Source organism: Zalophus californianus, chromosome X, assembly GCF_009762305.2.
Source record: "Zalophus californianus isolate mZalCal1 chromosome X, mZalCal1.pri.v2, whole genome shotgun sequence".
Classification (NCBI taxonomy): domain Eukaryota; kingdom Metazoa; phylum Chordata; class Mammalia; order Carnivora; family Otariidae; genus Zalophus; species Zalophus californianus.
Genome location: NC_045612.1, coordinates 66,180,641 through 66,204,776, shown reverse-complemented (window position 1 = coordinate 66,204,776; position 24,136 = coordinate 66,180,641). Strand labels below are relative to the sequence as shown.

The following is a 24,136-nucleotide window of genomic DNA, read 5'->3' as shown; positions in this document are numbered from 1 at the left end:
GCTAAGTGGGGGGTGGAACCCTCGCTGGGACAGTGTGGTCTCAGGATCCTTGGGGTCACAAGAAGACTGGGGGTGCCTGAGTGTGGCAGAGCTCCCAGGTATCGGAGTGGGGAAGCCGGCTGCAAAGACAGAGCCGAGGAGTGGGCTCTTGGCTCAGGGTTGCCATAAACCATGATCTGTGGCACAGTCTGGCCACTAGTCTTTGAGTTGGGACCCAACAAGCAGCAGATCTGGGGAGATTCCCCTTCTTCCCCCAGGAGGAGCAGCATGGGAGCGCACTGCAGGAATCTGCTTTGGAGACTCCAAAGGGGGTCATGTGCTAGGGGAGATAGAAACACTGGGTCACAGGCCAGGTGAGCATGGAGTGTGGCTGGAGACCAGGGAGACATGAGTGATTGACTGCTTTTCTATGAGGGCTCACTGAGGAGTGGGGCCGTGAACTTTCAGCTCCTCTGGGACAAGAGATTGGGAGGCCGCCATTTTCACTCTCATCCTCCAAAGCTGTACGGAAAGATTTCAGGGAACAAAAGCTACCGAGAGCAAACCCCAGCAGATTACTTATCCTGGCCCCTGGCAAGGGCGAGGCAATTCTGCCTCAGGCAAAGACATTTGAGAATCACTGCAACAGGCCCCTCCCCGAGAAGATCAGCAAGAACATCCAGCCAAGACCAAGTTTACTGATCAATGAGAATTGCAAAACCCCAGCACTAGGGGAATACAGCAAATAAAATTCACGGCTCTTTTTCCCATAATTCTTTTGTCTTTCAAAATTAATTTTTAAAATTTTCATTAATTTTTCTTTTTCTAATTTTTAGTTGAATTTTCTTCTTTCCTTTTCAACAAACATCAATTCCTTTTTAAAAATCTTTCTCAATTTTCATTTTTACAGTCATATTCTATCCCTTCATTGTATTTAACCTTATTTTTTGTATATATATAAGTTTTTCTTTCTTTAAAATTTTGGGATACAGTTTCTTCTAATGGACCAAAATATACCCTAGATCTAGTGTGACATTGTCCTAGTCTCCTGCCTGGTCACATTCTCTCTTTTTTTATAATTTTTTTCATTCTTTATTCAACCAATTTTTTATCTTATCAATTCCTTTTTTAAAAATCTTTTTAAATTTTCATCTTTACACTCATATTCCATCCTTTCATCATATTTACCCTTATTTTTGTATATATATATAAATTTTTCTTTCTTTAAAATTTTGGGAGGCAGTTTCTTCTAACAGACCAAAATACACCTAAAATCTAGTGTGTGGCTCTGTTCTATTCACCAGCATGATCATATTCTTTCTTTTTTTTCCCATTTTCCTCCCCAGTTTGGGGCTCTTCTTATTTGTTTAGTGTATATTTTTCTGGGATTGTTGTTATCCTTTTAGTATTTTGTTCTCTCATTCATTTATTCTCCTCTGGACAAAATGAAAACACGGAAAAACTCACCTCCAAAAAAAAAGACCAAGAGGCAGTACTGACTGCCAGGGACCTAATCAATACAGGCATTAGTAAGATGTCAGAACTAGAGTTCAGAATGACAATTATAAAGATACTAGTTGGGCTTGAAATAAACATGGAAGATACTAGAGAATCCCTTTCTGAAGAAATAAAAGAACTAAAATCTAAACAAGTCGAAATAAAAAAGGCTATTAATGAGTTGCAATAAAAAAATGGAGCCTCTAACTGCTAAGATAAATGAGGCAGAAGAGAGAATTAGTGATCTAGAAGACCACATGATGATGAATAAAGAAACCTAGATAAAGAGAGATAAATAACTACTAGATCACGAGTGGAGAATTCAAGAGATAAGTGCTACCATAAGATGAAACAATATTAGAATAATTGTTTCCCAGAAGAAAAATAAAGAGAGAGAGGGGCAGAAGGTATATTGGAACAAATTATAACAGAGAACTTCCCTAATTTGGGGAAGGAAACAAGTATCAAAATCCAGGAGGCACAGAGAACTGCCCTCAAAATCAATAAAAATAGGTCAATACTCCAACATCTAGTAATAAAACTTACAAGTCTCAGAGACAAAGAGAAAATCCTGAAAGCAACTCAGGACAAGAGGTCTGTAACCTACAATGGTAGAAATATTAGATTGGAAACAGACCTCTCCACAGAGACCTGGCAGGCCAGAAAGGACTGGCATGATATATTCAGAGCACTGAATGAGAAAAGTATGCAGCCAAGAATATTATATCCAGCTAGAATATCACTGAAAATAGAAGGAGAGATTAAAAAAAAAAACCTTTCAGGACAAACAAAAATAAAGAATTTGTGAACACCAAGCCAGCCCTACAAGAAATATTGAAAGGGATCCTCGAAACAAAGAAAGAGCCTAAAAATAACATAGACCAGAAAGGAACAGAGACAATATACAGTAACAGTCAACTACAGGCAATACAGTGGCACTAAATTCATATCTTTCAATAGTTACCCTGAATGTAAATGGGCTAAATGCCCCAATCAAAAGACACAGGCTATCAGATCAAAAAAAAAAAAAAAAAGACCCAGGGATATGCTATCTGCAAGAGACTCATTTTAGACTCTCCAGATTTAAAGTAAGGGAGTGGAAAACAATTTACCATGCCAATGGACATCAAAAGAAAGCTGGGATGGCAATCCTTCTATCAGGCAAATTAGATTTTCAACCAAAGACTATAATAAGAGATGAGGAAGGGCACTACATCCTACTTAAAGGGTCTATCCAACAAGAAGATCTAACAATTGTAAATATCTATGACTCTAACATGGGAGCAGCCAATTACATAAGCCAATTAATAACAAAATCAAAGAAAGACATCGACAATAATACAATAACAGTAGGGGACTTTAACAACCCCCTCACTGAAATGGACAGATCATCTAAGCAAAAAATCAACAAGGAAATAAAGGTTTTAAAAGACACACTGGACCAGATGGGCTTCACAGATATATTCAGAATGTTCCATCCCAAAGCAAAAGAATACACGTTCTTCTCGAGTGCCCATGAAACATTCTTCAGAATAGATCACATCCTGGGTCACAAATCAGGTCTCAACCGGTACCAAAAGATTGGGATCATTCCCTGCATATTTTTGGAACACAATGCTTTGAAACTAGAACTAATCACAAAAGGAAAGTTGGAAAGAACTCAAATACATGGAGACTAAAGAGCATCCTACTAAAGAATGAATGGGTCAGCCAGGAAATTAAAGAAGAATTAAAAAAATTCATGGAAACAAATGAAACTGAAAACACAACTGTTCAAAATCTTTGGGATGCAGCAAAGGCGGTCCTAGGAGGACAGTATATAGCAGTACAAGCCTTTCTCAAAAAACAAGAAAGGTCTCAAATACACTACCTAACCCTACAACTACAGGAGCTGGAGAAAGAACAGCAAATAAAGCCTAAACCCAGCAGGAGAAGAGAAATAATAAAGATCAGAGCAGAAATCAATGAAATAAGAACCAAAAGAACAGTAGAACAGATCAACGAAACTAGGAGCTGGTTCTTTGAAAGAATTAATAAGATTGATAAACCCCTGGCCAGACTTATCAAAAAGAAAAGAGAAATGACCCAAATAAATAAAATCATGAATGAAAGAGGAGAGATCACAACCAACACCAAAGAAATACAAACAATTATAAGAACATATGATCACCAAGACAACATGGTACTGGCACAAAAACAGACATATAGACCAATGGAACAGAATAGAGAACCCAAATATGGACCCTCAACTCTATGGTCAAATAATCTTTGACAAAACAGGAAAAAACATGCAATGGAAAAAAGACAGTCTCTTCAATAAATGGTGCTGGGAAAATTGGACAGCCACATGCAGAAGAATGAAACTTGACCATTCTCTAACACCATTCACAAAGATAAACTCAAAGTGGATGAAAGACCTCAATATGAGACAGAAATCCATCAAAATCCTAGAGGAGAACATAGGCAGTAACTTCTTTGACATCACCCACAGCAACTTCTTTCAAGGTACATCTCCAAAAGCTAGTGAAACAAAAGCAAAAATGAACTTTTGGGATTTCATCACGATAAAAAGCTTCTGCACAGCAAAGGAAACAGTCAACAAAACAAAGAGGCAACCCACAGAATGGGAGAAGATATTTGCAAATGACACTACAGATAAAAGACTGGTATCCAAGATCTATAAAGAACTTCTCAAGCTCAAAACCCGAAAAACAAATAATCAAGTCAAAAGGTGGGCAGAAGATATGAAAAGACGCTTCTCTGAAGAAGACATACAAATGGCTAACAGACACAAGCAAGAATGTTCATCATCATTAGCCATCAGGGAAATTCAAATCAAAACCACATTGAGATACCACCTTACACCAGTTAGAATGACAAAAACGGACAGGGAAAGAAACAACAAATGTTGGAGAGGTTGTGGAGAAAGGGGAACCCTCTTACACTGTTGATGGGAATGCACGTTGGTACAGCCACTTTGGAAAACAGTGTGGACGTTCCTCAAAAATTTAAAAATAGAGCTACCCTATGACCCAGCAATTGCATTACTGGGTATTTACCCCAAAGACACAGATGTAGTGAAAAGAAGGGCCATACGCACCCCAATGTTCATAGCAGCAATGTCCGCAATAGCCAAACTGTGGAAAGAGCCGAGATGCCCTTCAACAGACGAATGGATAAAGAAGATGTGGTCCATATATACAATGGAATATGACTCAGCCATCAGAAAGGATGAATACCCAACTTTTACATCAACATGGATGGGACTGGAAGAGATTATGCTAAGTGAAATAAGTCAAGCAGAGAAAGTCAATTATCATATGGTTTCACTTATTTGTGGAACATAAGAAATAGCATGGAGGACACTAGAAGAAGGAAGGGAAAAATGGGGGGGAATTGGAGGGAGAGAGGAACCATGAGAGACTATGGACTCAGAAACAAACAGGGTTTTGGCGGGGGGAGGGGGAATTGGTTAACCCGGTGATGGGTATTAAGGAGGGCACATACTGCATGGAGCACTGGGTGTTATACGAAAACAATGGATTGTGGATCACCACATCAAAAACTAATGATGTACTGTATGGTGACTAACATAACATAATAAAAATAAGAAAAAAAAAAAAGAAATGGATGCATTCCTAGAGACGTATACAGTACCAAAACTGAACCAGAAAGAAATAGAAAATCTGAACAGACCCATGACCAGCAAGAAAATTGAAGCAGTAATTAAAAATCTCCCAACAAAGAGCCCAGGGCCAGATGGCTTCCCAGGGGAATTCTATCAAACATTTAAAGAAGAATTAATACCTATTCTTATGAAACTGTTCCAAAAAATGGAAATAGAAGGAAAACATCCAAACTCGTTTTATGAGGCCAGCATTACCTTGCTCCCAAAAGCAAAGACCCCATCAAAAAGCAGAACTACAGACCAACATCCCTGATGCACATGGATGCAAAAATTCTCAGCAAAATACTAGCCAATAGGATCCAATAGTACATTAAAAGGATTATTCACCACGACCAAGTGGGTTTTATCCCTGGGCTGCAAGGTTGGTTCAACATCTGCAAATCAATCAATGTGATACAATACACTAATAAAAGAAAGAACAAGAACCATATGATCCTCTCAACAGATGCCGAAAAAGCCCTTGAAAAAGTATAGCATCCTTTCTTGATCAAAACTCTTCAGAGTATAGGGATAGAAGGTACATACCTCAATATCATAAAAGCCATCTATGAAAAACCCACAGCGAATATCATTCTCAATGGGGAAAAACTGAGAGCTTTCCCCCTAAGGTCAGGAACACGGCAGGGATGTCCACTATCACCACTGCTATTCAACATAGTATTAGAAGTCCTAGCCACACCAATCAGACAACAAAAAGAAATAAAAGGCATCTGAATCAGCAGAGAAGTCAAACTCTCACTGTTTGCAGATGATATGATACTTTATGTGGAAAACCCAAAGACTCCACCCAAAAACTGCTAGAACTCATAAAGGAATTCAGTAAAGTGGTAGGATATAAAATCAATGCATAGAAATCAGTTGCATTTCTATACACCAACAATGAAACAGAAGAAAGAGAAATTAAGGAGTTGATCCCATTTACAATTGCACCCAAAACCATAAGATACCTAGGAATAAATCTAACCAAAGAAGCAAAGAATCTGTACTCAGAAAACTATAAAATACTCATGAACGAAATTGAGGAAGACACAAAGAAATGGAAAAACGTTCCATGCTCATGGATTGGAAGAACAAATATTGTGAAGATGTCAATGCTACCAAGGGCAATCTACACATTCAATGCAATCTGCATCAAAATACCATCAACGTTTTTCAAAGAAATGGAAAAAATAATCCTAAAATTTGTACGGAAACAGAAAAGACCCAGAATAGCCAGAGGAATGTTGAAAAAGAAAAGCAAAGCGGGTGGCATCACAATCCCGGACTTCCAGCTCTATTACAAAGCTGTCATCATCAAGACAGTATGGTACTGGCACAAAAACAGACACATAGATCAATGGAACAGAATAGAGAGCCCAGAAATGGACCCTCAATTCTATGGTCAACTAATCTTCAACAAAGCACTAAAGAATGTCCAGTGGAAAAAAGTCTCTTCAACAAATGGTGTTGGGAAAATTGGACAGCCACATACAGAAGAATGAAACTGGACCATTTCCTTACACCACACACAAAAATAGACTCAAAATGGTTGAAAGACCTCAATGTGAGACAGGAGTCCATCCAAATGCTACAGGAGAACACAGGCAGCAACCTTTTCAACCTCAGCCACAGCAACTTCTTCCTAGAAACATCACCAAAGGAAAGGGAAGAAAGGGCAAAAATGAACTATTGGGACTTCATCAAGATAAAAAGCTTTTGCACAGCAAAAGAAACAGTCAACAAAACCAAAAGACAAGAGACAGAATGGAAGAAGATATTTGCAAATGACATATTAGATAAAGGGCTAGTATCCAAAATCTATAAAGAACTTATTAAACTCAACACCCAAAGAACAAATGATCCAATCAAGCAATGGGCAAAAGATATGAACAGACATTTTTGCAAAGAAGACATCCAAATGACCAACAGACACATGAAAAAGTGCTCAACATTCCTCGGCATCAGGGAAATCCAAAATAAAACCTCAATGAGATACCACTTCACACCAGTCAGAATGGCTAAAATTAACAAGTCAGGAAATGATAGATGTTGGTGGGGTTGTGGAGAAAGGGGAACCCTCCTACACTGTTGGTGGGAATGCAAGCTGGTGCAGCCACTCTGGCAAACAGTATGGAGGTTCCTCAAAAAGTTGAAAATAGAGCTACCCTATGACACAGCAATTGCACTACTGGGTATTTACCCCAACGATACAAATGTAGTGACCTGAAGGGGCACATGCACTGCAATGTTTATAGCAGCGATGTCCACCATAGCCAAACTATGGAAAGAGCCAATTGTCCATCAACAGATGAATGGATAAAGAAGAGGTGGTATATATATACAATGGAATATTATGCAGCCATCAAAAAAATGAAATCTTGCTATTTGCAACGACATGGATGGAACTAGAGGGTATTATGCTAAGCAAAATAAGTCAATTAGAGAAAGACTAGTATCATATGATCTCACTGATATGAGGAATTAGAGAAACAAAACAGAGGATCATAGGGGAAGGGAGTGAAAAATGTAAAAAGTTGAAACCAGAGAGGGGGACAAACCATAAGAGACTCTTAATCTCAGGAAACAAACTGAGGGTTGCTGGAGTAGAGGGGTTGGGAGGGATGGGGTGGCTGGGTGATGGACAATGGGGAAAGTATGTACTATGGTGAGCGCTGTGAGTTGTATAAGACTGATGAATCACAGACCTTTAGCCCTGAAACAAATAATACATTATATGTTAATTAAAATAATTTAAAAAATTCTTTAATAACTTTAAACAAAGTCCGTTTAACTTTTCATAGTGAAAACCAGCTCTATGCAGCCAGCCCTTTTCAAAGCGTCTGTTGCTTACTTGCAAAGGAACCTAGGTATGAATGTAGATGAATCAATGCAAATTCATCACAATTGTTGGAAAATAAAGCACATAATGGGGATTGGGTAAAATTTATATTATAAAATCTTTGGCAAATTTTACTGCTAATAAAAACGAAGTAACAGCTTTCCAGTATATTGTTGTGTATAGATTAATGGAAGTTTCACTCTGAACCATAAAATATATTTATTTTAGTGATGTTACATAAATATTAATTTTAAGCTTTTCATTGATTATAATAAAGTGAAAGTTTTTAGAAAACATAATAATATAGAGAAGGACCCAATGCTACTCATGTGATACCCTACTTTTATACTAGGTATTTTTACTGTCTTAGACATACAATTACACAGGAATAAAAATCCTACACAGAATGGAAACTTTTGTTAGTCATCATTCTTTTGTTTTTCTGAAATTATTAAAATTACTGCTTAGTTTAAAAAATATATGTGGCTCTCAAGTCCTAGAATGGTAATTTCCTTTTAATAATGGGGAAAATAATAAATATGAGTTTACAATAAACTTTATATAGCAGCCATATGGAATCAATTGCTAAATGATAATTTTTTTAAAAAATGACAATGTTTTAAAAAATTTTTGAGACATAGATCTAAAACACTTCAGGATACAAAATAATTGGCATAAGAACAAAAACAACCATCACAATATGAATAATACTAAATCTTATATGAAGTAAATATTAATTTTATATTACTATGGAATCAATTCTATATGCTATATATACATATATTGCAAACTAATATGTATATATAATTTATCCTCCTCCTGTATATTGTTATATCTTGAATACCTAGTATAGTGCTAGAACATGATAGGCACTAAAAAAAATACTTGAATGTATGAATGAATGAGCTCTCTGAAGGCCTCAGTAGTCATCTCCTATAAGAGAAGAGTCTAAAACTATTAGTGGCTGTCAGTATATCCGAGATGTGAACTTTTTCAAATGAAATTCGTGAATTAATCTTCAATTTAAAAAAAGTAATTTACATGAAGATCTCTAGTAAGACTAGCAACATGAGCCCTGGTTGTTGTATTGATACTATGCTCCTATGAGGACTATGTAAATGTAAAAGGATTCCATATGGCCCAAATGGGAAGGGATACTAATGGAATAGATTACTAGTAAAGTCATTTCATACTAATATTTAAATTTACTCTATTTGCTTTCAAGAAACACACACCTAATTATACTTCTACTGACCTTGGATATTCTGAATGTTTCCGTCATCAGACATGATGGTGAAGGTCTCCCCAGGGTTAACTTGCACAAATATAATCTAGAAATAAACCATTCTTTGATGAAAAACTTTTCTGTTTATTAATCTATGAAAAATCATTATTGTCATTTTTTTAAAGTTTTATTTAAATTCCAGTTAGTTAACATACAATGTAATATTAGTGTTAGGTGTACAGTTTAGTGATTCAACACTTACATACAGCATCCTGTGCTCATCACAAGTGCACTCCTTAAGCCCTATCACATATTTAACCCATCTTCCCTCTCCCTCCATTCTGGAAACCATCAGTTTGTTCTCTGTAGGTAAGAGTCTACTTCTTGCTTTGTCTCTCTCTTTTTTCCTTTGCTCATTTATTTTGTTTCTTAAATTACACATATGAATGAAATCATATGGTATTTGTCTTTCTCTTACTGGCATTTCACCTTAGCATTATGTTCTCTAGCTCCATCCATGTCATTGTTTGTGCTGTTTCCATAATTTGGCTATTGTAGATAATGCAGCTATAAATATTGGGGTACATATGTCTTTTCAAATTGATATTTTTGTATTCCCTGGGTAAATACCTAGTAGTGCAATTGTGGATCGTAAGGTAGTTCTATTTTTAACTTTTTGAAGAACAAGACAGGGATATCCATTCTCACCGCGTTTAGTTAACATAGTCTTGCAAATCCTCGCCACAGCAATCAGACAACAAAAGCAATAAACGCATCTAACTTGGCAAGGAAAACATCAAACTTTCACTTTTTGCAGATGACATGATACTCTATATAGAAAACCCAAAAGACTCCACCCAAATATTGCTATAACTGATACAGGAATTCAGCAGAATTACAGGATATAAAATCAATGCACAGAAGTCAGTTGCATTTCTATACACCAATAATGAAGCAGCAGAAAGAGAAATTAAGGAATTAATCCCATTTACGATTGCACCCAAACCCGTAAGATATCTAGGAATAAACCTAACTAAAGAGGTAAACAACCTGTGATCTGAAAACTGTAAAACACTTATGAAAGAAATTGAAGTTGACACAAAGGAATGGAAAACCATTCCATGCTCATGGATTGGAAGAACAAATATTGTTACAATGGCTATATTATCAAAATCAGTCTACACCTTTAATGCAATCCCTATCAAAATACCATCAGCATTTTTCAGAGCTAGAATAAACAATCCTAAACTTTGTATGGAACCACAAAAGACCCCAAACAAACAAAGCAATCTTGAAAAAGAAAAGCAAAGCAGAAGACAACACAATTCCAGACTTCAAGTTATATTATAAAGCTATAGTCATCAAGACAGTATGGTACTGACATAAAAACAGACATAGATCGATGGAACAGAATAGAAAACCCAGATGGACCCACAGATATATGGTCAACTAATCTTTGACAAAGCAGGAGAGAATATCTGATGGACAAAAGACAGTGTCTTCAACAAATGGTGTTGGGAAAACTGGACAGCAACATGCAGAAAAATGAAACTGGACCACTTTCTTGTACCATGCACAAAAATAAACTCAAAATGGATGAAAGACCTACGTGCGAGACAGGAAGCCATTAAAATCGTAGAAGAGAACAAAGGCAGCAAACTCTTTGAGATTGGCTGTGGCAACATCTTACTAGATATGTCTCCTGAGGCAAGGGAAACAAAAGCAAAACCAAACTATTGGAATGTCATCAAGATAAAAAGCTTCTGCACAGTGAAGGAAACAATCAACAAAACTAAAAGGCAACCTATGGAATGGGAGGAAATATTTGCAAATGACTTATCAGAAAAAGGGCTTGTATCCAAAATGTATAAAGAACTTATAAGACTCAGCACCCAAAAAAACAAATAATCAGGTTAAAAAAAGAACATACATAACTAATGAATCATGGAATGCTACAATAAAAACTAATGAAGTGCTCTATGGTGACTAACATAACATAATAATAATAATAAAAGAACTGAACTGCAAAAAAAAAAAAAAAAAAAGGAGACACGAATAGGCATTTCTCCAAAGAAGACATCCAGATGGCCAACAGACATATGAGAGGATGCTCAACATCACTGACCATCAGGGAAATGCAAATGAAAACTACAATTAGATAGCACCTCACACTTATCAGAATGACTAAAATTAACACAAGAAACAACAGGTGTGGGTGAGGATATGGAGAAAGGAGAACCTAAAACTCTGTTGTTGGTGGGAATGCAAACTGGTGCAGCCACTCTGGAAAACAGTATGGAAGTTCATTATTGTCATTTTGAAAAATATTCAGACTCACTAATTATTGGAGTCTTCAAATGCTCAAGAAGAAGAGTACATTTGGATCAATGGGCACTTAGGAGAAGTTCAATATCCCTAAGTAACGGGTCCTCCCCCATCCAAGTAAAACTTAATATAATAAGGTCATAGAAAATAGGTGCATTGACATGGAAAGACTAATTCCCACTCTCCAGGAAAACAAAAAAAACAACACCTGAAAAAAGTGAAAAACAGAAAACAAAACTTGTCTGATGGTAAAATTCAAATGTACTTGTTGTATCCAATACTGAGGAAAAGAAGGCCGTCTGGTATATCTCTTGGGATGAGTCATCATTTGTGAATAATTGGTAGTATACTGTGTTCCAACAGTGGTGTCCAGATGATAATTCTCCATCTAGTAAAAAAAAAAAAAATGTATATTTAGGGGAGGAGAAAAAGATGGCGGAGGAGTAGGGGACCCTTTTCCAACCAGTCCCCTGAATTGAGCTGGATATCCACCAGACCACTCTGAACACCAACGAAATCAGCCTGAGATGTAAGACAATATATCTGGATCTCTACAAACAGAATATCACCAGCGGTTGGTTTTGAGGTATGAAGCAGGGAGCTGTGATTCCGAGGACAGATATCGGAAGATAAATGGAAGGGGGAGGGAACAATGGGGATCTTGCACCACCAGTAAGCAAAAGCCTCCCACGCTGGGGACAGGGCACAGACTTGCAGACCAGTAGCAGCAGAAAAGGACCTTAAGGCAGTCCCCAAGACTGAAACCTGAAGCAGCCGGTGGGGACAGGCATGTGAACTGGGGATGGCTGGTGATTTTAGAAGCACAGAAGGGCAGAGACTTGCCCCTGTGCCCTGACCTGGAGGCAAGGACTGGGAGCCCTGCTGACGGGAGCACAACCCAGGATGCTGTGGTTTATAGCAGCACAGACAGAAACAAGATAGTGTGGCCTGGAGAGCTCACTGAAGAATAGTCTGCAATCTCTCTGCTCTGAGGGAAAGGGTTGAAAATGATCTCTTCTCTCTGACTCTTGGAAGAGACATGGAAAGCCACCAGGAAAGCCGTGAGAGAACAAAAGACCCATAAAACCGGTTTTCACTGAGCCAATCTCCCCAACAGGGGGCAGGGAAACTCTGCCCAAACAGGGTTGCCTGAGTAACAGCACGGCAAAACCTTCCCCCAGAAGACAGGCTGGGAGAACAAGAGGCCAACAACCCTAAGGTCCCTATAAAACAGGTGCATCTTGCTTGGGTTGTGGTCAATAATTTGGGCTCTCTACACTCCCTCAACTAGCCCTCAACAAAATGACTAGCAGGAGGAACCCCCAAAATAAGAAAGACACAGAGACTGTGACTTCTGCCACAGATTAACAAATGGATACAGATATAACCAAGATGTTGGAAATGGAATTTAGGGTAGCAATTGTGAAGACCACAGCTAGAAGGGAGAAAATGATCAATGGCAACACAGTCTCTAAAGGCAGAAATGAAAGCTGAACTGGCAGAACTTAAAAATGCTATCAGTGAGATCCAATCTAATACACATAATCTAACAGCTAGGGTAAGCAAGGCAGAATAACCAATTAGTGGTTTAGAAGACCAATTAATAGACAAGAAAGGGAAAGAAGAGGCCACGGGAAAAAACTCAGAATTCATGAAAATAGAATCAGAGAAATAAGTGACACCATGAAACGTTCCAATATCAGAGTTATTGAGATCCCTGAGGGGGTGGAGAGAGAGAGAGGACTAGAAGCTATATTTGAGGAAGTTGTAGCTGAGAAATTCCCTAATCTGGGGAATGAAACAAACATTCGTGTCCTAGAGGCAGAGAGGATCCCTCCCAAGATAAAGGAGAACAGACCAATGCCTCAGCATGTAATAGTAAATCTTGCAAATCTGAGAACCAAGGAAACCATCTTAAGCGCAGTTAGGGGGAAAAGATTCCTTACGTACAGAGGGAGGAACATCAGAATAATATCAGACCTATCCACAGAGACCTGGCAAGCCAGAAAGGCGTGGAAAGACATATTCAGGGTACTAAATGAGAAGACCATGCATCCAAGAATAGTTTTTCCAGCAAGGCTGTCATTTAGAATGGATGGAGAGATGCAGAGCTCCCAGGACTGGCAGAACCTGAAAGAATATGTCACCACTAAGCCAGCCCTGCAAGAAATATTAAAGGGGGTTCTATAAAAGGAGAAAGACCCCAAGAGTGATATAGAACAGAAATTTACAGAGACAATCTATAGAAACGAGGACTTCACAGGCAACATGATGACAATTAATTCATATCTTTCAATAATCACTCTCAATGTGAATGACCTATATGCTCCCATAAAATGGCGCAGGGTTGCAGATTGGATACAAAGACAGGACCCATCCATATGCTGTCTACAAGAGACTCATTTTGAACCTAAAGATGCAACCAGACTGAAAGTGAAGGGATGGAGATCCATCTTCCATGCCAAAGGACCTCAAAAGAAAGCTGGGGTAGCAATTCTCACATAAGACAAACTAGATTTTAAGCCAAAGACTGTAGTTAGAGACACAGAAGGACACTATATCATTCCTAAAGGGTCTATCCAACAAGAATATCTAACAATTGTAAACATCTATGCCCCGAAAATGGGAGCAGCCAACTACATAAGCCAAATGTTAACCAAAATACAGTCATATTGATAATAATATGTTAATTGTAGGAGACCTCAATACCCCACTCTCAGCAGTAGACAGATCATCTAAGCAGAAAACCAACAAAGAAACAAGAGCTTTGAATGACACACTGGACCAGATGGACCTCATAGATATATACAGAACATTCCACCCAGAACAACAGAATACACATTGTTCTCGAGCACACACGGAAGCTCCTCCAGAATAGACCACATACTAGGTCACAAATCAGGTCTCCACCGATAACAAAAGATTGAGATTATTCCCTGCATTTTCTCAGACCATAATGCTTTAAAAGTGGAAATCAATCACAAGAAAAAATTTGGAAGAAATTCAAACACATGGAAGCTAAAGACCACTCTTCTTAAGAAGGTTTGTGTGAACCAGGAAATCAAAAAAGAACTTAAACAATTCATGGAAACCAATGAGAATGAAAACACATTGGTCTAAAACCCACTGGATACTGCAAAGGCAGTCCTAAGGGGGAAATACGTAGCCATCCAAGCCTCACTCAAAAAAATAGAAAAATCCCGAATTCACCAACTGACTTTACACCTTAAAGAACTGGAGAAAAAGCAATAAACGATGCCTAATCCATGCATTAGAAGAGAAATAATTAAGATTAGAGCAGAGATCAATGAATTAGAAACCAGAAACAGTAGATCAGATCAATGAAACTAGAAGCTCGTTCTTTGAAAGAATTAGTAAGATCAATAAACCACTGGCCAGGCTTATACATAAGAAAAGAAGGATCCAAATTAATAAAATTATGAATGAAAGGGGAGAGAGCATGACTAACACCAAGGAAATAGAAACAATTATTAGAAACTATTATCAACAACTATATGCCAATAAATTAAGTAACCTGGAAGAAATGGATGCTTTCCTGGAGACCTATAAACTGTCAAGACTGAAACAGGAAGAAACTGACAACCTGAATAGGCCAATAACCAGTAATGAGATTGAAACAGTGATCAAAAACCTCCCCAAAAACAAGAGTCCAGGGCCTAATGGACTCCCTGGGGAATTCTACCAAACAGTCAAAGAAGAAATAATACCTATTCTCCTTGAAGCTGTTAAAAAAAATAAGAACAGAAGGAAAGCTTCTAGACTCATTCCATGAAGCCAACCTTAATCCCCAAACCAGGCAAAGACCCCATCAGAAAAGAGAATTTCAGACCGATATCCCTGATGAATATGGATTCCAAAATCCTCAACAAAATCCTAGGTAACAGGATCCAACAATACATTAAAAGGATCATCCACTACGACCAATGGGATTTATCCCCAGGATGCAAGTGTGGTTCAACATTTGCAAATCAATCAATGTGATAGAAGACATTAATAGGAGAGAGAAGAACCCTATGGTCCTCTCAATTGATGCAGAAAAAGCTTTTGACAAAATACAGCATCATTTCCTGATTAAAACTCTTCAGAGTATAGGGATAGAGGGAACATTCCTCAAGTTCATAAAATCCATCTATGAAAAACCCACAGCGAATATCAAACTCAATGGGGAAAAGCTAAGAGCCTTTCCCTTAAGATCAGGAACACGACAAAGATGACCACTCTCGTCACTATTGTTCAACATAGTACTAGAAGTCCTAGCAACAGCAATCAGACAACAAAAAGAAATAAAAGGTATTCAAATTGGGAAAGAAGAAGTCAAACTCTCTCTTTTTGCAGATGACATGATACTTTATGTGGAAAACCCAAAAGACTCCACCCCCAAATTACTGGAACTCATACAGGAATTCAGTAATGTGGCAGGATACAAAGTCAATGCACAGAAATCAGTTGCTTTCTTATGCACTAACAATGCAACTGTAAAAAGTGAAATTAGAGAAATGATTCCATTTATAATAGCACCAAAAACCATAAGATACCTCGGAATAAACCTAACCAAAGAAGTAAAGCATCTATACTCTAGAAACTACAGAACACTCATGAAAGAAATTGGAGAAGACACAAAAGATGGAAAAACATTCCATGCTCATGGATTGGAAGAATAAACATTGTAAAAATGTCTATGCTACCCAGAGCAATCTATACCTTCAATGCCATCCCAATAAAAATTCCAATGATATTTTTCAAAGCGCTGGAACAAACTATCCTAAAATTCGTATGAAATCAGAAAAGACCCCGAATCGCCAAGGAAATGTTAAAAAAAAATAAAGCTGGGGGCATCCAGTTGCCCTATCTGAAGCTATATTACAAAGCAGTGATCGCCTAGACAGCATGGTACTGCCACAAAAACGGACATATAGACCAAAGAACAGAATAGAGAGCCCAGATATGGATCCTCTACTCTATGGTCAAATAATCTTTGACAAAGCAGGAAAAAACATGCAATGGAAAAAAGACAGTCTCTTCAATAAATGGTGCTGGGAAAATTGGACAGTTATATACAGAAGAATGAAACTCGACCATTCTCTAACACCATACACAAAGATAAGCTCAAAATGGATGAAAGACCTCAATATGCGACAGGAATCTATCAAAATCCTAAAGGAGAACATAGGCAGTAAGCTCTTTGACATCAGCCACAGCAACTCCTTTCAAGATACATCTCCAAAGGCTAGTGAAACAAAAGCAAAAATGAACTTTTAGGACTTCCTCAAGATTAAAAGCTTTTGCACAGCAAAGGAAACAGTCAACAAAGCAAAGAGGCAACCCACAGAATGGGAGAAGATATTTGCAAATGACACTACAGATAAAGGGCTGATATCCAAGATCTATAATGAACTGCTCAAACACCCAGAAAACAAATAATCAAGTCAAAAAATGGGCAGAAGACATGAACAGACACTTCTCTAAAGAAGACATACAAAGGGCTAACAGACACATGAAAAAATGTTCATCATCATTAGCCATCAGGGAAATTAAAATCAAAACCACATTGAGATACCACCTTACACCTGTTAGAATGGCAAAAATTGACAAGGCAAGAAACAACAAATGTTGGAGAGGTTGTGGAGAAAGGGGAACCCTCTTACACTGTTGGTGGGAATGCACGTTGGTACAGCCACTTTGGAAAACAGTGTGGAGGTGCCTCAAAAAATTAAAAATAGCGCTACCCTATGACCCAACAATTGCACTCCTGGGTATTTACCCCAAAGACACAGAGGTAGTGAAAAGAAGGGCCGTATGCACCCCAATGTTCATAGCAGCAATGTCTGCAATAGCCAAACTGTGGAAAGAGCCAAGATGCCCTTCAACAGATGAGTGGATAAAGAAGATATGGTCCATATATACAATGGAATATTACTCAACCATCAGAAAGGATGAATACCCAACTTTTACATCAACATGGATGGGACTGGAAGAGATTATGCTAAGTGAAATAAGTCAAGCAGAGAAAGTCAACTATCATATGGTTTCACTTACTTGTGGAACATAAGGAATAACATGGAGGACATTAGGAGAAGGAAGGGAAAAATGAAGGGGGGAAATCAGAGGGGGAGACAAACCATGAGTGACTATGGACTCTGGTAAACAAACTGAGGGTTTTGGGGGGGTGGGATGTTGGGTTAGCCTGTTCATGGGTATTAAGGAGGTCATGTACTGCATGGAGCACTGGGTGTTATATGAAAATAATGAATCATGGAACATTACATCAAAAACTGATGATGTACTGTACAGTGACTAACATAACATAATAAAATAAAATTAAATTAAAAAAACAAAAAATGTACATTTAATTTCAGGAAGGTCATTTGTACCTCCGTTCCTTTTGATATGGTGATGTCAAACCAAATTATAATGCAGAAGTAGAATATTTACTTTTTTAACTCCAAAGAAAAAAGTTAAGTGATTTTTCACACTGTATATGTAGATAAGACTTTTCCTGAATAGGGATGCCTGGGTGGCTCAGTGTTGGTTAAGTTGCTGACTCTTGATTTTGGCTTAGGTCATGATCTTGGAGTCCTGGGATTGAACCCCATATCAGGCTCTGCTTACTGTGGGAAGTCTGCTTCAGCATTCTCTCTCTCACTCTGCCCTTCCCTTTCTTTCTCTCTCTAAATAAATAAATCTTAAAAAAAAGACTTTTTTTGAATAGATTGCTTTAAATGAATAAATGCTAAATCTAAACCACATTCTTTCTTTCTTGAAACCAATCCGGTAGGTAGAAGTCATTGCTGCTCAAAATAAACCTTTAAATATTAGAAAATTGAACTCACAGATATGAATGAGTATGAAAGAAGTTTAGTCTGCTTTAGAGTCATACTTTTAGACTATTCATCAGAAGATACTGTCTGTGGATAGTATAATCTTTCAACACCAGGACTTTTGAGCTGATCAAGGGAGGCTGAAAAAGCAGCTAAATCCACCCGAAAGGAGGTTATATGTGGCCTAAATGTCTCTAACTGGATTTTAAAAAGGCTACAAGGAAGATAAATCAATGTTTGTGAAAAGACTGAAAACTTCCAAATTAAGTGGGCAATCATAAAAATGATACACGTTTTCTAAATAAAGGCAATACTGGATTCAAGAAAGACTTGACCAGTTATAATGAAAAAGAAAGAGCAAAACTATCCTTACCCGATGCATGGGGTCGCCATTGATACCTGAAGCTACAGGAGGTATTTCAGTAAGAGTAGGTGTAAGCCCATGTTCAGCCATGTCTAAAAAGATTGGCTTTCACTGTAAGTGATGTTTCTAGAAAGAGTGTAATTGTAAATTAAATGAAGTCAAAGCAGTGATTTTAAATGACAAAATCTGATGAAATACTCCTTAGAAAAGGCATTTTAAATACTTTTTCTTTCCAGAAATGTTACTTAACTGAAATTGTTCTATGGCAACATTTCAAAGTAATCATTAGTCTTCATAAATAAAAATATATGAAATCTGGTGTCAAGGGGTTGGAATTGTTCACGCTTCACTCATGAAAACAAGTGAAGGTAGCTCCATTTCACAGCATGAAGAATTGTTTAGTTAAACAAGTCATTGGTCATTTGAGCCATTCAGATCAAGTCCATTTAATTTCTAATCTATGATTTTAATTGCCAAATAAGACTTCATATTGATTAGAAGGCTGTAAGAATCAACTAGATCTGTTTAAAAAGGATAGGAACATAGATAATTACTTTAACTCAGATACTAAACCCAAATATCTTAAACATAGCCCAAAGCTTCCAACCAAAACCTTTAGACTTAAAATACTTTCCAGGTTCAAATACCTCATGTGTAGATGGCACCAAGTGATGAAATATGGTAGGTTAGTCCAGATCCTTGATTCCATAAACACTTGGACAAAAATCAGAAAGAATAATATGATTCTTTTGAACGTGGAGAAAGAGGATACTCAAGGGAGGACCTCTTGGAGCTAGTCAAGTCCTCCAAATGAAGTGTACTGTTATGATTCACAACTCCTTGGTAACACTGATGTAAAAGAATGTTCACTATGTCACAATTCTAGTCACTACTTACATCATTTCCTTACCAAGATTTTATGTATTCCTAGGAGACTTTTTACTGGCAAATACAACTTTTCATAAATGAGAGACTCAAATTTTTTTAAAATGAAAACTTTCGGGAGTCATAAAGAAATATGGAGCCTATGTAGCAGGAAAATGTGTATGTTCTCTTACGTTAGGGATATAGGAAATAGCTATGTACTTAGTGTTCTTTTTAAAATATCTACTCAACAGTGAAAATCACTTTAGGCTAATTTAAATCTCTCTTGCATTACCACAGAATTTGTTTCACTTATGGTAAAAGTCATTGTTCTCCTAGTCATTCAAATGACTGCACTGATCAAGATTTAAAACAACCTACAATGACATTTTAAAAATAGAGACTATAGCAACAATCTCTTTGCATGTGTGTATATATGTGTGTGTGTGTGTGTGTGTATCCCCTCCCATCCCTTAATCTCTTAATTTTCATCAGAACTCCCAATCATTGGTGCATATGATATGTCATATTAATAGAATTTACTGCTGGGGTGGTAGTCCAAGATGGCGGAGGAGTAAGAGACCTAAATTTTGTCCTAAATTCAGCTAGATAGCTATCAAACCATTCTGGATACCTACAAACTCAATAGGAGATCGAAGAAAAGAATAGCATCAACTCTATGAACAAAAAAGTGACCACTTTCTGCAAGGTAGGACATGTGGAGAAGTGAATCTGAGGCAATTTAGATTGCCTGTGGAGAATTGATTGCCAGATTGCCTCCACAAGATAGACTGCGGGGAGTGGGGGGGAACCTCTGTCAGCTGGCTACTGGCAAGTGATAGAGCAGAAGAGCACAAAATCAGAATTTTTAAAGTCTGCTGTGCCAAGGGACATCATTCCAGGGCTAAGCAGGGGGTGGAGCTCTCGCTGGGATAGTGTGGTCTCAGGACCCTCAGGATCACAGAAAGACTGGGGGTGCCTGAGTGCGGCAGAGCTCCCACGTATTGGAGTGGGGAAGCCAGCTGCAAAGAGTGAGCCGAAGAGTGGGCTTTCATCTCGGGGTTGCCATAAACCGTGGCCCATGACATAGTGGGGCCACTACTCTTTGAGCAGAGGCCCAACAACCAGCAGATCTGGAGTGACTTCCTTTCCTCCCTAGGGAGGAGCGGCACGGGAGCATGTGGCAGGAATCTGCTGGGTTTGGAGCCTCCAAACAGGACTATGTGCCAGAGATAGAATGCTCGGTCACAGGCCGGGTGAGCACGGAATGCAGCTGGAGACGAGGGAGACAGGAGTGATTGACTGCTTTTCTCTGAGGGCTCACTGAGGAGTGGGGCCCCAAGCTCTCAGCTCCTCTGGGGCCAGAGATTGGGAGGCCACCATTTTCATTCTCATCCTCTAAAGATGTGCGGAAAGCCTTCAGGGAACAAACACTACTGAGAGCAAACCCCAGCAGATTACTTAGCCTGGCCCCTGGCAAGGGCAGTGCAATTCTGCCTGGGGCAAAGACATTTGAGAATCAATGCAACATGCCCCTCCCCCAGAAGATCAGAAAGAACATCCAGCCACATGGTGAGTGCTGTGAATTGTGCAAGACTGTTGAATCACAGATCTGTACCTCTGAAACAAATAATGCAATATATGTTAAGAAAAAGAAAAAGAAGAAGAAGATAGCAGGAGGGGAAGAATGAAGGGGGGTAAATCGGATGAGGAGACAAACCATGAGAGATGATGGACTCTGAAAAACAAACTGAGGGTTCTAGAGGGGAGGGGGTGGGAGGATGGGTTAGCCTGGTGATGAGTATTAAAGAGGGCACGTTCTGCGTGGAGCACTGGGTGTTATGCACAAACAATGAATCATGGAACACTACATCACAAACTAATGATGTAATGTATGGTGATTAACATAACAATAAAAAATTTAAAGAAAAAAAAGGATAGCAAGATGGGAAGAATGAAGGGGGGGAAATCGGAGGGGGAGATGAACCATGAGACACTATGGACTCTGAGAAACAAACTGAGGGTTCTAGAGGGGAGAGGGGTGGGGGGATGGGTTGGCCTGGTGGTGGGTATTAAGGAGGGCACGTTCTGCATGGAGCATTGGGTGTTATGCACAAACAATGAATCATGGAACACTACATCAAAAACTAATGATGTAATGTATGGTGATTAACATAACATAATAATAATAAAAAAATAAAATCAACAGGATTTATAAGAAAAAAAAAAAAGAACATCCAGCCACGACTAAGTTTACCAATCAATAAGAACTGCAAAACTCCAGGGCTAGGGCAATATAGCACATAGAATTCATGGCTTTTTCCCCATGATTCTTTAGTCTTTCAAGTTTAATTTTTTTAAAATTTTTTCTTTTTTTTAAATTTTTCTTTCCCTTTTCAACCAACTTCTTATCTTATCAATTCATTCTTTAAAATCTTTTTTAATTTTCATTTTTACAGTCATATTCTATCCCTTCATCATTTAATCTTATTTTTTGTATATATATACATTTTTCTTATATATTTAAGCTTCTTAGTAGTTTTTTTTTTAAAGATTTTATTTATTTATTTGACAGAAAGAGACACAGTGAGAGAGGGAACACAAACAGGGAGTGGGAGAGGGAGAAGCAGGCTCCTCACTGAACAGGGAGACTGATGTGGGGCTCGATCCCAGCTGGGATCATGACCTGAGCCAAAGGCAGACACTTAACAACTGAGCCACCCAGGCACCTCAGCTTCTTAGTAGTTTTGATATATTTAATTTCAAGCTGAGTCTAAGTTCCTTAAGTATCCTTACCGTTCCATAAATGCATAGGGAATGCTACAGTTAAAAAACGTTGATGGGATGCCCTACTGCATGTTGCTATAAAGGGTTTTTGTGCCCCACTCCATAAAGCCCAAGCTAAACCATATGACTATACACAAGTAACACTAAAATAAAGTATAGCAATCAGGGAACGACTACAAGGAATTATTCTGCTTTATGAATATTCATAGAGTTTATTTAATTCAGTTGTTCAGATGACAGTATTAAAATTTTATAGTAAGTAGACATATTTAAATGATTTCAAATGGATTATTTTGATAGCTAATGTTTTATGTAGTATGATAAAAGGATAACTTCAGAACCCCATCTAAGTACATTTTATACTATCCCATACATAATCGTTTTGAAGAAATCTGTGAACCTTAAACACTACCTCTTTTAGAGAAAGAAAATACCTCAAAAATTTAACCTGATTAAGATGCAATGCTTAGGGATGCCTGGGTGGCTCAGGCCGTTAAGCGTCTCCCTTTGGCTCAGGTCATGATTCCAGGGTCCTGGGATTGAGTCCCACATCGGGCTCCCTGCTCAGCGGGGAGTCTGCTTCTCCTTCTCCCTTCTGCCTCTCCCCCCGCTGGTGCTCGTTCCTCCTCCCTCTCTAATAAATAAATAAAATCTTAAAAAAAAGAAGCAATGCTTACTTTCCAGAATTATGTTTTAGACTTAGAATTTCCCTATAAGCTTATAATTTGTGTATTTCAATTTAGAATGCATAGTTTTGGTCAAAAAGTGCTTGTGTTTCCTACTCTTTCCTTCAGATGTATTATTATTATTATTTTTAAAGATTATTTATTTATTTGACAAAGAGAGACACAGCGAGAGCAGGAACACAAGCAGGGGGAGTGGGAGAAGGAGAAGCAGGCTTCCCGTCGAGCAGGGAGCCCAATATGGAGCTCGATCCTAGGACCCTGAGATCATGACCTGAGCTGAAGGCAGATGCTTAATGACTTGAGCCACCCAGGTGCCCCCTTCAGAAGTACTATTCATAAGATAAAGTTCCTTACAGCAACTTTTTAGTATTCTGATTCCGAAGTCACAAATAATTGCTTCTAAAACTGGAAAAAAATTATTTTAAAAAAGACTTCTAGAATGTACTTTTGCCAAAGAATTGCAGTTTAAATTTCACTTCTAGTTTGATAAAAAGTCTATTCTGTATACTCTTGAAATAAATATTAATTATGTAAGCCACTGATCAGTTAAACTAAACCTTAGTGAAAGAAAACGTGATCTTGTTATCATTTCAGTTTTCTCTCAGTGACGGTAAAATTGGATTGTTTTATAGTGGAAGTCTGAGAATCAAAGGGCCTGAGGTCAAATTTCCGCTTGCCACTTATTAAGCAAGTCTCCTTTATATTTGTATTCTGCATTACCTAGCACATAGTAGACACTTAAGAAATGTGGCATGGGTGACATCACCAACAAGGCAGAAGAAGAGTTTTTTTTTTACCATCTTCTCCCCCCACCCCCAAAATCACCAATTTTGACAATCACCCACAGACAAGAGTGCCATTGTGGAAGTCCAGGAGATTTCATTTCACACCTGCTGGAATGGCTATTACCAAAGATATAACAAGTGTTGGTGAGGATTTGGGAAAAAAGGAACACTTGTGCACTGCTGGTGGGAATATAAATTGGTACAGCCACTATGGAAAACAGTATGGAGTTTCCTTAAAGAATAAAAAAAGAGAACTATGTATGTTCCAAAAATTCCACT

At 38.1% G+C, this 24,136-nt stretch overlaps 1 protein-coding gene across 1 annotated transcript in view; it reads right to left on the bottom strand.

Annotated features, from left to right (window-relative positions):
* LOC118356499 (fibronectin type III domain containing protein 3C1-like) overlaps positions 1–24,136 on the bottom strand; it is a 96,422-nt gene that overhangs the window by 43,403 nt on the left and 28,883 nt on the right. The window lies entirely within an intron of this gene.